The sequence below is a fragment of the Melospiza georgiana genome, chromosome 8 (assembly GCF_028018845.1).
Source record: "Melospiza georgiana isolate bMelGeo1 chromosome 8, bMelGeo1.pri, whole genome shotgun sequence".
Classification (NCBI taxonomy): domain Eukaryota; kingdom Metazoa; phylum Chordata; class Aves; order Passeriformes; family Passerellidae; genus Melospiza; species Melospiza georgiana.
In genome coordinates, this window is record NC_080437.1 from 23,110,798 (window position 1) to 23,122,517 (window position 11,720).

Here is an 11,720-nt window from a genome sequence, read left to right on the forward strand (position 1 = left end):
CTCTGGCATATCAGTGTCCCTACTTAAGGGACAATACATGACCCCATCTTAGAACACAGAGCTATTTAAGAGCAACCTCTCTGGTACATGCATAGCATCAATACCACTGGTATGTAACTTTGGTCATCTTTTTGTTAATGAGAAAAAATGAAATTTTAGGCTTCTATGCCTAGCAATTTAAAAAATCCTTTGTATATAAATCATATATAGTCATCCACATTCATGAGAATGTTTGGCTGAGGCAAGATGTCTTTTCTGAATGGGATTTCTTTGCTTTTGTCACTATGATTCACATCCATAATGGTTATTTTAAGAAATCTGTCAGCTCTGTAATCCATTTCTGGATGAAAAGATTATCAATCCATAGTGTAATACAGTCATGCAACAGATCTGAAATGCACAGACTGTGCACACTTTTCCTGTATTTCAGCAGAGTACACAAACCTTATTATTTGTAAGACTTGCTTCAAAACTCTAAAAAAACCCTACATGTCAGGAATGCTACTTATCCAGAATCTGCAAGACAATTGTTAAATGTTAATAAATGCAAATGAAATATCTTTTTCAGGTTTCACGAAGGAGCAATCAAACATTTTCAGTGTCCAGCATGAGTTTTTCAGGAGTATCTTGCATTTCAATTTCCCACTAAACTGCTAATATAAAGAACTTCAAGTTTCACAGCCTGAAACTTTGTTTCACTGTTCTTTAGTGACCAATGTAAAATGCCAGAGAAAGCTTTTTGAAAACCAAAGTAATTTTTCTTTCAGTCCACAGCTCCAGTGAGAGCAAAATTGTGGTATTTACCTAAATTAATGTCATGCAAATGGGATATGACTTTTATGTAACAGTGAAGTGACAAAATAACTTGTTAATGTCTCCAAAGAAAAAGAAAAACCATTTCAATGGCTTTTTAAACGAGCAAACATTCTCAGCATCTTGGCTACTTTAAGCATACACCAGCCTGGTAAATATTAATGTCAAAATAAATCACACACTCCTCCTGACTTCCCCAGAAAATCATGCATGAGACATTAAGAGAGCTGGTAATAGGAAAAAACAGCACAAATGAGCAGATGGTGTTGTCAGAACATTGCTCTCTCCATGCTGATTCTGTAGCACTCCTGGTGCAGATCGTGGGATCTCTTCTGCATATCTCATTTTGGGTTTGGATGCTTTCTACATTCATTATCTGTATCTCACAGGAAAATATGCTAAAAATAAAAAGCCTCTTACTGACTTTATAAGTACTTCAAAAAGCTGCTTTTATATTTAGCTTTTGAATTGCTACTATGAGCTCCTAATACGACTGAAGATCCTTTATAAAGAGATTAAGGAAACCTATGGATATTTCTGTGCTTGTTTGGGTTTCATTTTTACAGTACTGAAGATGAAAAGGAGTGAGCTTATTACTGATTTCTTTCCAAAGCAACTGATTTACCTTCAGTCCTTAACCAATGTCCAAGGTAGCAATTTTATGGGAGGGTGGGGTGGAGAATTTTGCTCTTTCACAAATCAAAGGTCAAATCCATCCTATGGTCCATGAATTACTTTTGTATGCTCAGGAAAAGGGAGCATGGAGGTAATAGAAGGGAGAAGATATTTTACCTCTGTGCAAGAAACACGAGTCAAGAGATCCAATTGCCATGTCAGCTGGCTTGCCCTCACTGCAGAGGGACACTGCCTGCCAGCCAAGGAAAAGAGCTGGGTAACTGCTGGAGCCCTAAGCTGTTTCACAGATAATACTTAAGTTGGATATAAATCTCTGCTGCATGTGTGTACACGCTTGCAGGCACGCACACGTTCTCCCCGCTGCCCTTTTCTTAGGGGGCTTGGTTTGTTCTGCTCAAGAGCCTGCCTCTTGGCATGTCTGCACATCTGGACCTTTCCTGCCACACATTTCTTTATCAAAGGCTACACATTCACAGCAAGGTTCCTTCCTGCATGCATGTATGGATGGAACTACTGGTATTTAACTCTAGTTCAGCCAAACCCATAATATTTTTCTCTCACACTAGAAAAATAAGCATTACCTGTTTTCTGCATAGAATATTGAGCCATTTTGTTTAACTAGACAGACTGCATGCTGTCCAGATTATTGTGCATATATTGACACATCTTGTTCTGAACATTTAATTGAGGTGAAGGTAACAAATCTGCCCCAGATTCTCATATGATGAGACAACATTTTTCTACTTTTATTCAGATCAGATTAAGACTGTAAAATGTCATCCAATGTTTTGACATTTCTCATGAGAATTCAGTTATTTATCTTCAGCATGACAGAAAAAGTGAATTATGGAAGTTTCACAAACCTTTGAGGCTGAAATGGGGTGAGGCAGAAAGCTGGCAGAGGTAGTAGAAATATCCAAAGATTTCACTGGAAGTGAATTTTGTGTGAATGAATTAAAGGATAAGATGCCTATTATTTTGAGTACCTTATGCACAAGTGGATGCATGAGAAAGACTAGAAATTATTAGACAATACACTTTGTCATATGGTAGTGGCCATATGCCTGAATTCCCATGGCTGCTACTGCAGGCATCTAAAACTGCATGTAGAATTATCTTAAAATAAAAAGCAGATGGTGGGGTTTAGAGTGTAAACTGAATTAGCATTACAGTTGCATTTTACTTCCACATCCAAACTGTTGAATGACAGTGTCTTTAAGTGCTTGACTGAAAGGCAGAGAGAAACTCAGGAGGGATCCACCCAGAGTGCCAGAGAAGTAAAGCTGCCTCCCCTGCTCTGGATTCTCTGCTTGCATTGTCTACTGGAACTGCAAAGTAACCTGTGAGCTTATCTGCTCTTGACTTCACCCTGTTTGTTAGATCAAAATGAACCAGTTGGAGGGGAAATGATGGGAAGCTGGAAACACTGAGGGCTCCATGGGAGAAAGGGAGAGGGCACATGGAAGGCAGTCACAAGGTAAGATTTGGAAGTAGAGGGCATGTATCCCTGGGGTCAGCTGTGCCCAGTTTCTTTTGCAGCACTAGCCTCTTCACTGGTGGGATGGTAGAAGCACAAAAGGCCTTGACCCTGTGCAAGCTCAGCTCAGCAGTAACTAAAACATCCCTGAAATACCAACACTTGTGTTTGCAGCACAAACCCAAAACACAGCCCCATTCCAGCCATTCTGAAGAAAATTTACATTACTTCAGCCAAAACCACCACAGCCTGGAAAAGTCAACTGCATACAACAGACTGACAGTAGTCACTGACAAAGCACTTTGTGAAATAAAGTTGTATCTGATACCCATGATATATGTCTTTGGGTTAATCTGCATGTCTGCCTATAATGGCTGCACTTTCATGGTACTTCCTAACACTCCCTGAAAGAGAAAGAAATGCAAAATTTTCACACATTCAAATATTTTTTCATGTCAGTATTAATACTGCAGAGACTGCAGCTTGAGTGAAAAGTATCAAGAAGGGGTTTTTTTTTTAATGCAGCAAATTAAAAAGAAGGAATAAAACCCAGTGGCAGCAAAACTCCAGGTCTAACTGGGGAATTGACTGATGAAAGTGGACAAATGCATATGTCTGCATCCTATTATAAGGGGCACCCTCTTATGTGGCTGACAACTGGCTGTTGGCACACCAGCTAGCTTGTTTTTAAACCCTGGGCACATCTGAGCTTGCCTACCATGGGCGAAACCATGCAAGTCTCCCTGGGCAAGTAATCAGAGTTGGATGTACTTGGCCCATAGAAAGAAGCTGTCCTGTCGTGTTTTCTCTGCAGACAGGCAGCACAGGGGCCATCTGTTGTGACAGGGCTATGTCAGCAACTGAAGGGCTCTTAGGCCTCTATTGCTGCTGTGTCTGCCAATAGTTCAAAGTGAAACACTAGAGCGCAGTTATGCTATGATCTTCTGATCAATACTTGTTATGTGTGCCAGGCAGGAGAAGTGTCATTTTCTCAATGAAAAACTTGGGAAATTGCTCCAGTCTGAAAGCATCTTCTCAAGTTCTGCACCCTGAGATGTTTTTGTCAAAGATATTTTTCAGCAACAGGAGCTCATACTGTTAAATAAGTAGAATGAATTTAGGATTCACCAGAAATGAAAACTGCTTCTCTGGTAAAGCAAAATGAGCTGTAATTGAAACTTCATAATTAGAAGTTGTTTATATAGGTATAAGCATTACGTGAGAGTCTTTAAAATTATCCCAAACAAATCAGCATGACAAATACATTTTTTAAAAAAATGACCATAGCATGATTTCAGACTACATAAACAACAACTCAGTGAGTTTATATGTAAAATCACTGTTCTCAAAATGCACTGGGAGGTGAGAATCAAAGTCAAACAAATCTACTGTTACAGCCTTAAAATTCTTAGTATCAGCACTTATAGCCACCAAAGGAGTAGGGACTAGCAGTATGCTGCTAATACTTACATAATTAAGTGTCTGAGAGACATTTGGTGCCCTGGATTGAGGTCTTTATTTCTCACCAAGTTCCCTGTATTATCAATTTCATGAACATCAAAGCCTTAGAGTAAGTTACATAACCCATGATAGGATTATTTTATATGTTTATCTGTTGTTGCTTTCACTATGTGCATTTTAAATACACTACATATTGTGGATTAGCTGCAAAATAACTGGCAAGGATGCTGTTAGCATTATACTGTTTTTCTGGAAAATTAATTTCAGATTTATAAAAACTGGGTGCTTTGGATGACAGTACAATTCTAGGAGTTGCCTTCATTGAGCAAGTGCCAGATGTCCCACTCCCAACCGGCCTAACACTGAACTGAAAGGTTTCAGCAGCGTACAGAAATGGATGCAGTAATAAACATTCACAGAATAGATTATAAGAAATGAACATGTTCATGTGACTGCTTAAATGTAGTGCTCATTACAAGCTCTGCTTATATCTACTGAGAAATCTACAGAAAATGTGCCCCACAGGATATTTTCTAGTTTTAAAAGGCAGACAACTAAGTAACTTATCTCTATCTTGTTCCTAAATATGAATTTAGATAGCTGACACTCAAAAGTCTGGCATATTAGTGGTGTTAGAGTCATGGCTGATGATTATTGCCATTTGTAATTACCCAAAGAAATCAGAGATTTATGGGGTTATTAATGGTTTGGGTTATGTGCACACAGACTTTATAAAACTTTTTGCTCTGTGCTGGACTTCTACCTAAGTCTGCAAATGTTTGAGTCCTCTTGTACCAAAATCCAAATCTCAAATCTGAGACCTTTATTGGCTTTTTAAGGTGCTTGTGAACACTCTAAGGTCCTCCCACAGACAAGTGGGGATTACCTTCTGCCACACCAGTTTTACAGTCAGCATTCACAGCCCACCCATGCGGCTTCAATAGGGCCTCAGTTTGTGTGCAATTTAAAGAATGAGTGTGTTTGAGTTGGGTCAGAGAGGCAGGTAACCTTCAGAGGCTGCAACTGATGGGTGAAACCTCAAAGGACCTTTGGGAAGGTTCTGACTGTGCAGGAAGGTGCAAACAGCTGTAGGGTGGCAAACACTGATGGCTTGGGTGGTCTCCCATTGACCCTCTGAGGCCTGACAGCTGCCTGGGTGAGCACTTTAGGTCACCAGCATTTTATAGGGCACCCACAAGTGGACAGACACAGCCCTCCTGCAGCACTGAAACCTTCAGTGTTTACACAGACCAGGATAAATAATGTGGTTTTATCGCCTATAGCAAAATGGAGACCGTTTTGTTCAGGCACTATCAGCCTAGATAAGATTAAGATAAATGGTTGAAAACCCAAAAAGTTGGACAGGATATGTTGGTTCAGATTAAGAAAATAACAACTTGATTTGGAAAGACAAATGAGATCCTGTCTTTGTTGTGCCAGTTTGAATCACTATTCCTATGAGAGTTAGCAGATCTAGAATCTTCCAGCCATTAACCTGGGGCCAAGTTTGCCCACATAGACCATGATGATTGTGAGCTTTGCTGAGCACTCTCACATTGCAGAAGCTATCCAGGACCCAGCTAATGCTCCTGCAGCTCTCCTCCATGCAGCCTCGGGCCTGGGAGAATGAGGGACATCTCACTCCGTCCCTTTTCCCCTCTGAGGGAAAAACCAGGGCCCTGCAGGAGCAGATCAGGGTCAGTCACATCCATCTTCTCTCCTCAGTGAATGTTGTGCAACGTGCCTTTGAAATTTATGACAGAGAACAGCCCCTTGGTCTGCAATTCATTTTGTTTTCTGTTGCAAATTCTTGTTAGTTTGGGAGCAAAGTGGAAGAAGGAAGGGAATACACCTGAGCTGAGCCCCTTTATTTTCCATCCAAGTTATGACTTTGAATCATCGACTTTTCTGGGTTTGATTATTGTTATGCATATCTGAAACCCTCCTGAGAAAACTTTCTCTTTTTTAGTTGCCAAATATCTACTTCTCAGTTTGGATCCAAGGTCTTAGACTCAAATTCCTTAGTGAATTGTTAAGTGTCTGTAACCAGGTGATTTACAAACTAACCATTATGAGCAGTGCAACAGGATGAAAGACTGGGAAGGAGAAAATCAGTTTTTAGAGCAGTTTTGGGGTTTTTTTAATCTATTAAGCTTTTGTATTCAGAATGGACTGGTACAAATGAATAAAATTAAAATTACTCAGTAGAATTATGTATTTTTGCAAATAATAATCACACGGTATAATGCTTTTAATTGTACAGCCATGCAAAAAATGTGAATGTTGTCCAAGCTGAGTATCCTGGGCTCAGCTGAAAGCTTTTGTACCTGCTAAGGTTGTGGTCAGAGGAGTTATTCCAAATGAGAGGTGCAGCTGAGCTCAAACTAATCAGCAATTTGGTCTAAGAGGAAATCGCACGAGGGACTTTGAAAGCAAGAGGCATTTTTCCAATAAAATATATATTTCAGATCTTTTCCACAGCTACCACATGGGAAGATTAGTTAAATCTGTAAGTGTGTGCCTGTTGCAGGATCTTCCTTTTCCTTCAGCATAAACTGCTTTAGCTTTATCCTATGACAGGTTATTAGAATTACATGGAGTGTTCAGGATGGAGCACAGCCTTTAAGAATCCTGTTTATAAAGTTTGAATAGCCATTGAAATTGTGTGTATAGGATTTTTTAAAAATATTTAGAAAAAAAGAACCTCCTAGAGAAATAAAATGCTTTCTTTAAATTCAAATATTCCCTTTCTTCATTACTCAGTGCTCAATAACAGGTTTAATCAATGTGATTTACTTTAAATTTTGTACACCTTTTTAAGTACTAGTGCATTGTTCATCTATATATTCATTTGAGGTGAGATGCAGATTTGATGAGGAACAGGGGTGGAAAATGGGAGCTAGCTCTTACATTATCCTTCTTGGAGAAGTTTCTCCACATGCCACTGGCTGTTTTTAAAAGCAAGGTTTTGCAGCCTTTTAGGGGAGAGGCGCACACCTTCGATTTGAGTTATTCTTATTGATTGAGTCATTTTAATCCAGCAGCACAATGACACCTCAGGGAGGAAACACTAATATATTTTTTTAAGCAATATAAAAGCTGAGGGAGCGGAGGGGGAGGGATGTTGGGAGGTTGGGATGTTGGGAGGGAGCCGCGGAGCCGGGGCGGGCGCGCCTTACCTGGAGCGCGAGGAGCCGCTGGTGCAGCCTCAGCCTGGCAGCCGGCCCGGCTCTGCCCCGCCGCGCCGCGGGTTCGAGCCCGCCCTCGGCCGGGGGGCGGCACTCCCGATGGATGCTGCGCTCCCGATGGATGCTGTCCTGCTGCTGCTGCTGCTCGCTCCAGCCCCCGCAGGAGCCTCTGAGCGCTGCCCCTTCTTCTCTGCCGCTCCTCCTTTGCTTCACCTCGCTCGCACCCCTGTTCAGTTTCAAGCGCGTCCGGGGAAAGGATGCTGGACAGAGAAGTGGGGAGGGATCCCTGACAGACAAAAGTCGGGGCAGCGCTTCCCATGGCTTCTACTTCTGCCATACCTCTGTAACAGAGCTTGCATGACACTTCTCGCTGATTGTCTCAGTTTTTCTTCTTGCAATTGTCACATTCCAGCGGCCCCAGGTAGAAACCTGCACCCTTGTTCTCTGTTTGCTGTGGAAATGCTCTGGGTGCCTTTGAGCAGCTTTGTTCAAGTCTTTCCAGAAGGGAAAGGTGGTCGTTTTGCAGATGTTGTTTTCCTGAGTGCCCTCTCACTTCAGGACCTGTGGGCAGTTTTCAGAGCGCTTTCTCTGGGAAAACACCATTCTACAAAATTTAGGACAAGAGAAACCACTTAGGGAATGTGATTACCAACAAAGGCTGCATTAAGAAAAGCCACTTCAGACAGAATTTAACATCTGCTGTCAGAAATCATTTCCTGTGACTACAATATTGTGGATGAGAGGGATACACAGGAACACACATAACCGTTCCTGATACTGTCACTGTAAAATATGGTGGTACTGGAGCAAGGTGTGGAGCAGGGGAAAGATGATTTTGACTGTTTCAGTTTCAAATCCTGGTGCTGTTTTGGGGGATTAAAGAGTTGATAACTTTTGAGGAAGGCAAAGGCTGAGAGGTTTCAATCCTGTATCTTCTAGCAGTGCAGGCTTTGTCTTTTCTTCCTAGAGCACGCTAGTCTCAGCTCATATCAGAAGTAATCATATGTTGTTTGCTTTTTCACAGAATTATAGAACTATTTTGGTTGGAAAAGACCTTAAAAGGTCATCAAGTCCAACCCCCTGCCCTGGACAGGGACATCATCTGCTACATGAGGTTGCTCAGAGCTCCATCCAGCCTGGCCTTGGACACTTCCAGGAACGGAGCACCCAAAGCTTCTCTGGGCAACCTGTGCCAATGTTTCACCAATACCATAAAAATGTCATCTTTATCTAGTCTGAATCTACCTCATTTCAGTTTAAAACCTTTACCCCTTGTCCTTTCTCTTAACTTTAGCTTAAAGCCAGGTACAGACAGACATGTTGCCCTAAGAGGCTATTTGATGTCACTTCTTTGCTGTGACTACACTGGAACAGGTTAGAGAACATGGGAAGATCTCAGGCTCAGACTAAGAGAGGAAAACACATCTCTACATGGCAAAAAATGGAGCAGATTCCTCTACTGTTGTTTGCCTTTCTATCATTATTGCTAAAGCTCTTACTTGTTACTGCATCTGTAGGAGGGAGAAATTAAAGAAATGTAAAAACCATTCTTTCCTGTGCATGTTGAGTGTTGATCCAATTAAAAGTCAAGAATATGTGCTGAGTGTGCCTGCTCTTGGACAGTTCCCCCACATCTCATTTGAACACTCTGTCTAGCTGCATAAAGTGTTTAGTGTTTATCTCCATTCATCGGTCAAGCAGAAAGAAGCTGGAAACCCAGTGGGAAAAAAAAATCCCTGGCTGCTTCTATTACAGAGCAGCTGTAAGTGGGAGAATAAGCAAGTTTGGTCTCATGTGGCCTATTGTAGCATTATAACTGAGAAAACAGCTTTAAAGCAAATTCTGTAAGCAACTGGCACAGAAACAGTGCTGATTGTTATTCCCAACAGAACTCCAGGCATAAGTTTAGCTAATGCACAATATCAGAAATCCTCAAATTTCTGGGGATCTCTTCCTATTTACATCTTAAAAACCTTTTTCAAGTTCCCACTAATTGCAGGTCATAATTTAATCAGAATGAAAATTTTGAAAATGCAAAGCATCAATGTGATGTTGCCTGTTTCAGTTCACCAGTGCCCAGCTGGAGAACATTAAATTCCCACTTTAAGACCTTCTTTTTCAGCACCTGTCTGCATTTCAAGGCTCTAAGGCAGCTGTGATGCATTTGGAAGTCTGGGGCAGGGCATATTCTCCTCTTCTTACCAGAGCCCTTGAGCAGCAGTGGTCACTGGGGTTTCAGATCACCTGAAGCAGCACCTGGGCTGGGACTGCTGGAGACAAGCAAGTAAATGACAACACTCCAAAGGCTGTCAGCACAACTTGATAAGATAAAACTAAAACTTGTGCTGGTTTATTGTAAAGCTTATACTGGTCCTTCAGAGTGCCTATGGTTCTCTGTTTATTAATTTTCTCCTGGGGCTGTTGCAGCCTCAGCAAGGGGTGCGTTAATTCAGGAGCAGCCGGCTGGTACGAGTCTGTCCCCGTGCACAAACCTGCCCTGTCACCCCAGAGTCAGCCCTTGTCCCCTGTGTGCCCCCTGCAGCAATGGGACCTCTGGGGCTCCAAACCACGTCCTGCCTTAAGCTACTCCCAGAAGGGAACAGCTCAGTTATTAACCCAAAGCTTGAGTCTGTCAATAGAGCCATTCATCAGCTGGGAAAATCAGCTGACTCCACCCTCAGGCTGGTAGAGAGTAATGAAATTGTTTTAGAGAACAGCTTGCAGAGAATACTCCTTGAACACAAAAATCTAGATGCCCACAGTGAGAAATTATTTAACTCCTCTGTGCACTTAGTCCTCTGCATCTGTATCGGAGCCCATGTTGGGTAAGTTGGGTTTTTTAGTGGATTTTCCTTGCATTTTGTAACCTCAGAGGGTGGTTGTAACATTTGCAGCACTGATTAAACAACACTGTAATCTGTAATGGCTTTCAGCAGCTGTAATACCAAGAGTAAAAGAAAACACATTGAGCTCTTGGTATTCCAGGGATTCCTGGAGGTATGTTAAATTCTGATCAGCAGTCTGGATGTGAGATTTTTTTTGATGCTTGAATTGCTTGTCCAATAACATACAACCCTTACAAATAAGCCAACATTAGCATTACCACTTAAGTAATAATTGATACATGAAATGGGGTGCAGCATGAATCAAAGTGTCCCCATTTTTAACTTGATTACATTCACACTTATTAGATATCATTTTGCTCATATTAAAGTAATTGGAAAATCTTGGAATGCTAATCAAATGAGTACGGAATAAATGCAGAATTGAGTGAGGACCTGAAAAATAGACCAAATAGTAGAAATATGTATCTAAGCAAAAGGCAAAGAGAGAGTGAGAAAACACCCACTGGTCTATTGTATTGATTTAATTTTTCCCATTTTAATGAGGTAACAGGTGAGGCTAATGTTTAGGGCTTTTAAAATCCACTAGTAGTAGAGTATTGATTTGGATTTACTGTAACAATTCTATTCCATTAATCTGTGTCCCAGAGGATGGAATTGAAAGAATGAAACTAACACCATAAAATGTGTTCCACCTTTAGAATTCATCAGGAAATAAAGTTTTCTGATTACTATAAATTGTGTGAAGCAGAGGATGAATCAATTAGCATTCTAATACAAGGTCTACTTTCTAATAGAAATGTTTGTCCATGAAACTCTACTTTCTTATACTGAATGAATAGTTAAATTATTGTAATAATTTTAATTTATTGTAATAATTCTCAGTAACCTGGGGGCTACATACTCTGCAGCTCTTACCGATTATTTGAGTGGAAAATAATGAGCATTTAAAATGGCTCAAATTTAAGGTTGCCTTTTATTTTTGCATCCTGTTACCCAGTCACACATTACCTGTATCAAGAGTCACACATAAAACATAATAAATTATTATTAAGTATTTCATGGTTTTATTTTATTTTAGACCCATCCTGGGTCTAAACTTTTTTCACCTCTTGATAGGCCTTTACTTGTCAAGTGACCTTCCTTTCTTATTTCACTGCTTGCTGCTTTTTCCCCTGAAGTAACTGAAGCTTAATGAGTTATTTTAATATTCATCTGGCATTTGGTAGGATTACTCAGACCAAGATCAAAGCACATTCTTGTTGGAACTGGGGTGCCCTACCCTCTGTCAGGCTGAGCACT

The 11,720-nt window shown here is 40.8% G+C and overlaps 1 protein-coding gene across 1 annotated transcript in view; it reads right to left on the reverse strand.

Annotated features, from left to right (window-relative positions):
* LOC131086212 (gamma-aminobutyric acid receptor subunit pi-like) overlaps nt 1-7,599 on the reverse strand; it is a 45,290-nt gene extending 37,691 nt beyond the window's left edge. The window contains exon 1 of the mRNA XM_058029121.1: nt 7,567-7,599. The gene's annotated coding sequence lies outside the window, so the exon portion shown is untranslated. The remainder of the gene's footprint in view (nt 1-7,566) is intronic.
* Nucleotides 7,600-11,720: the final 4,121 nt, after the last annotated feature.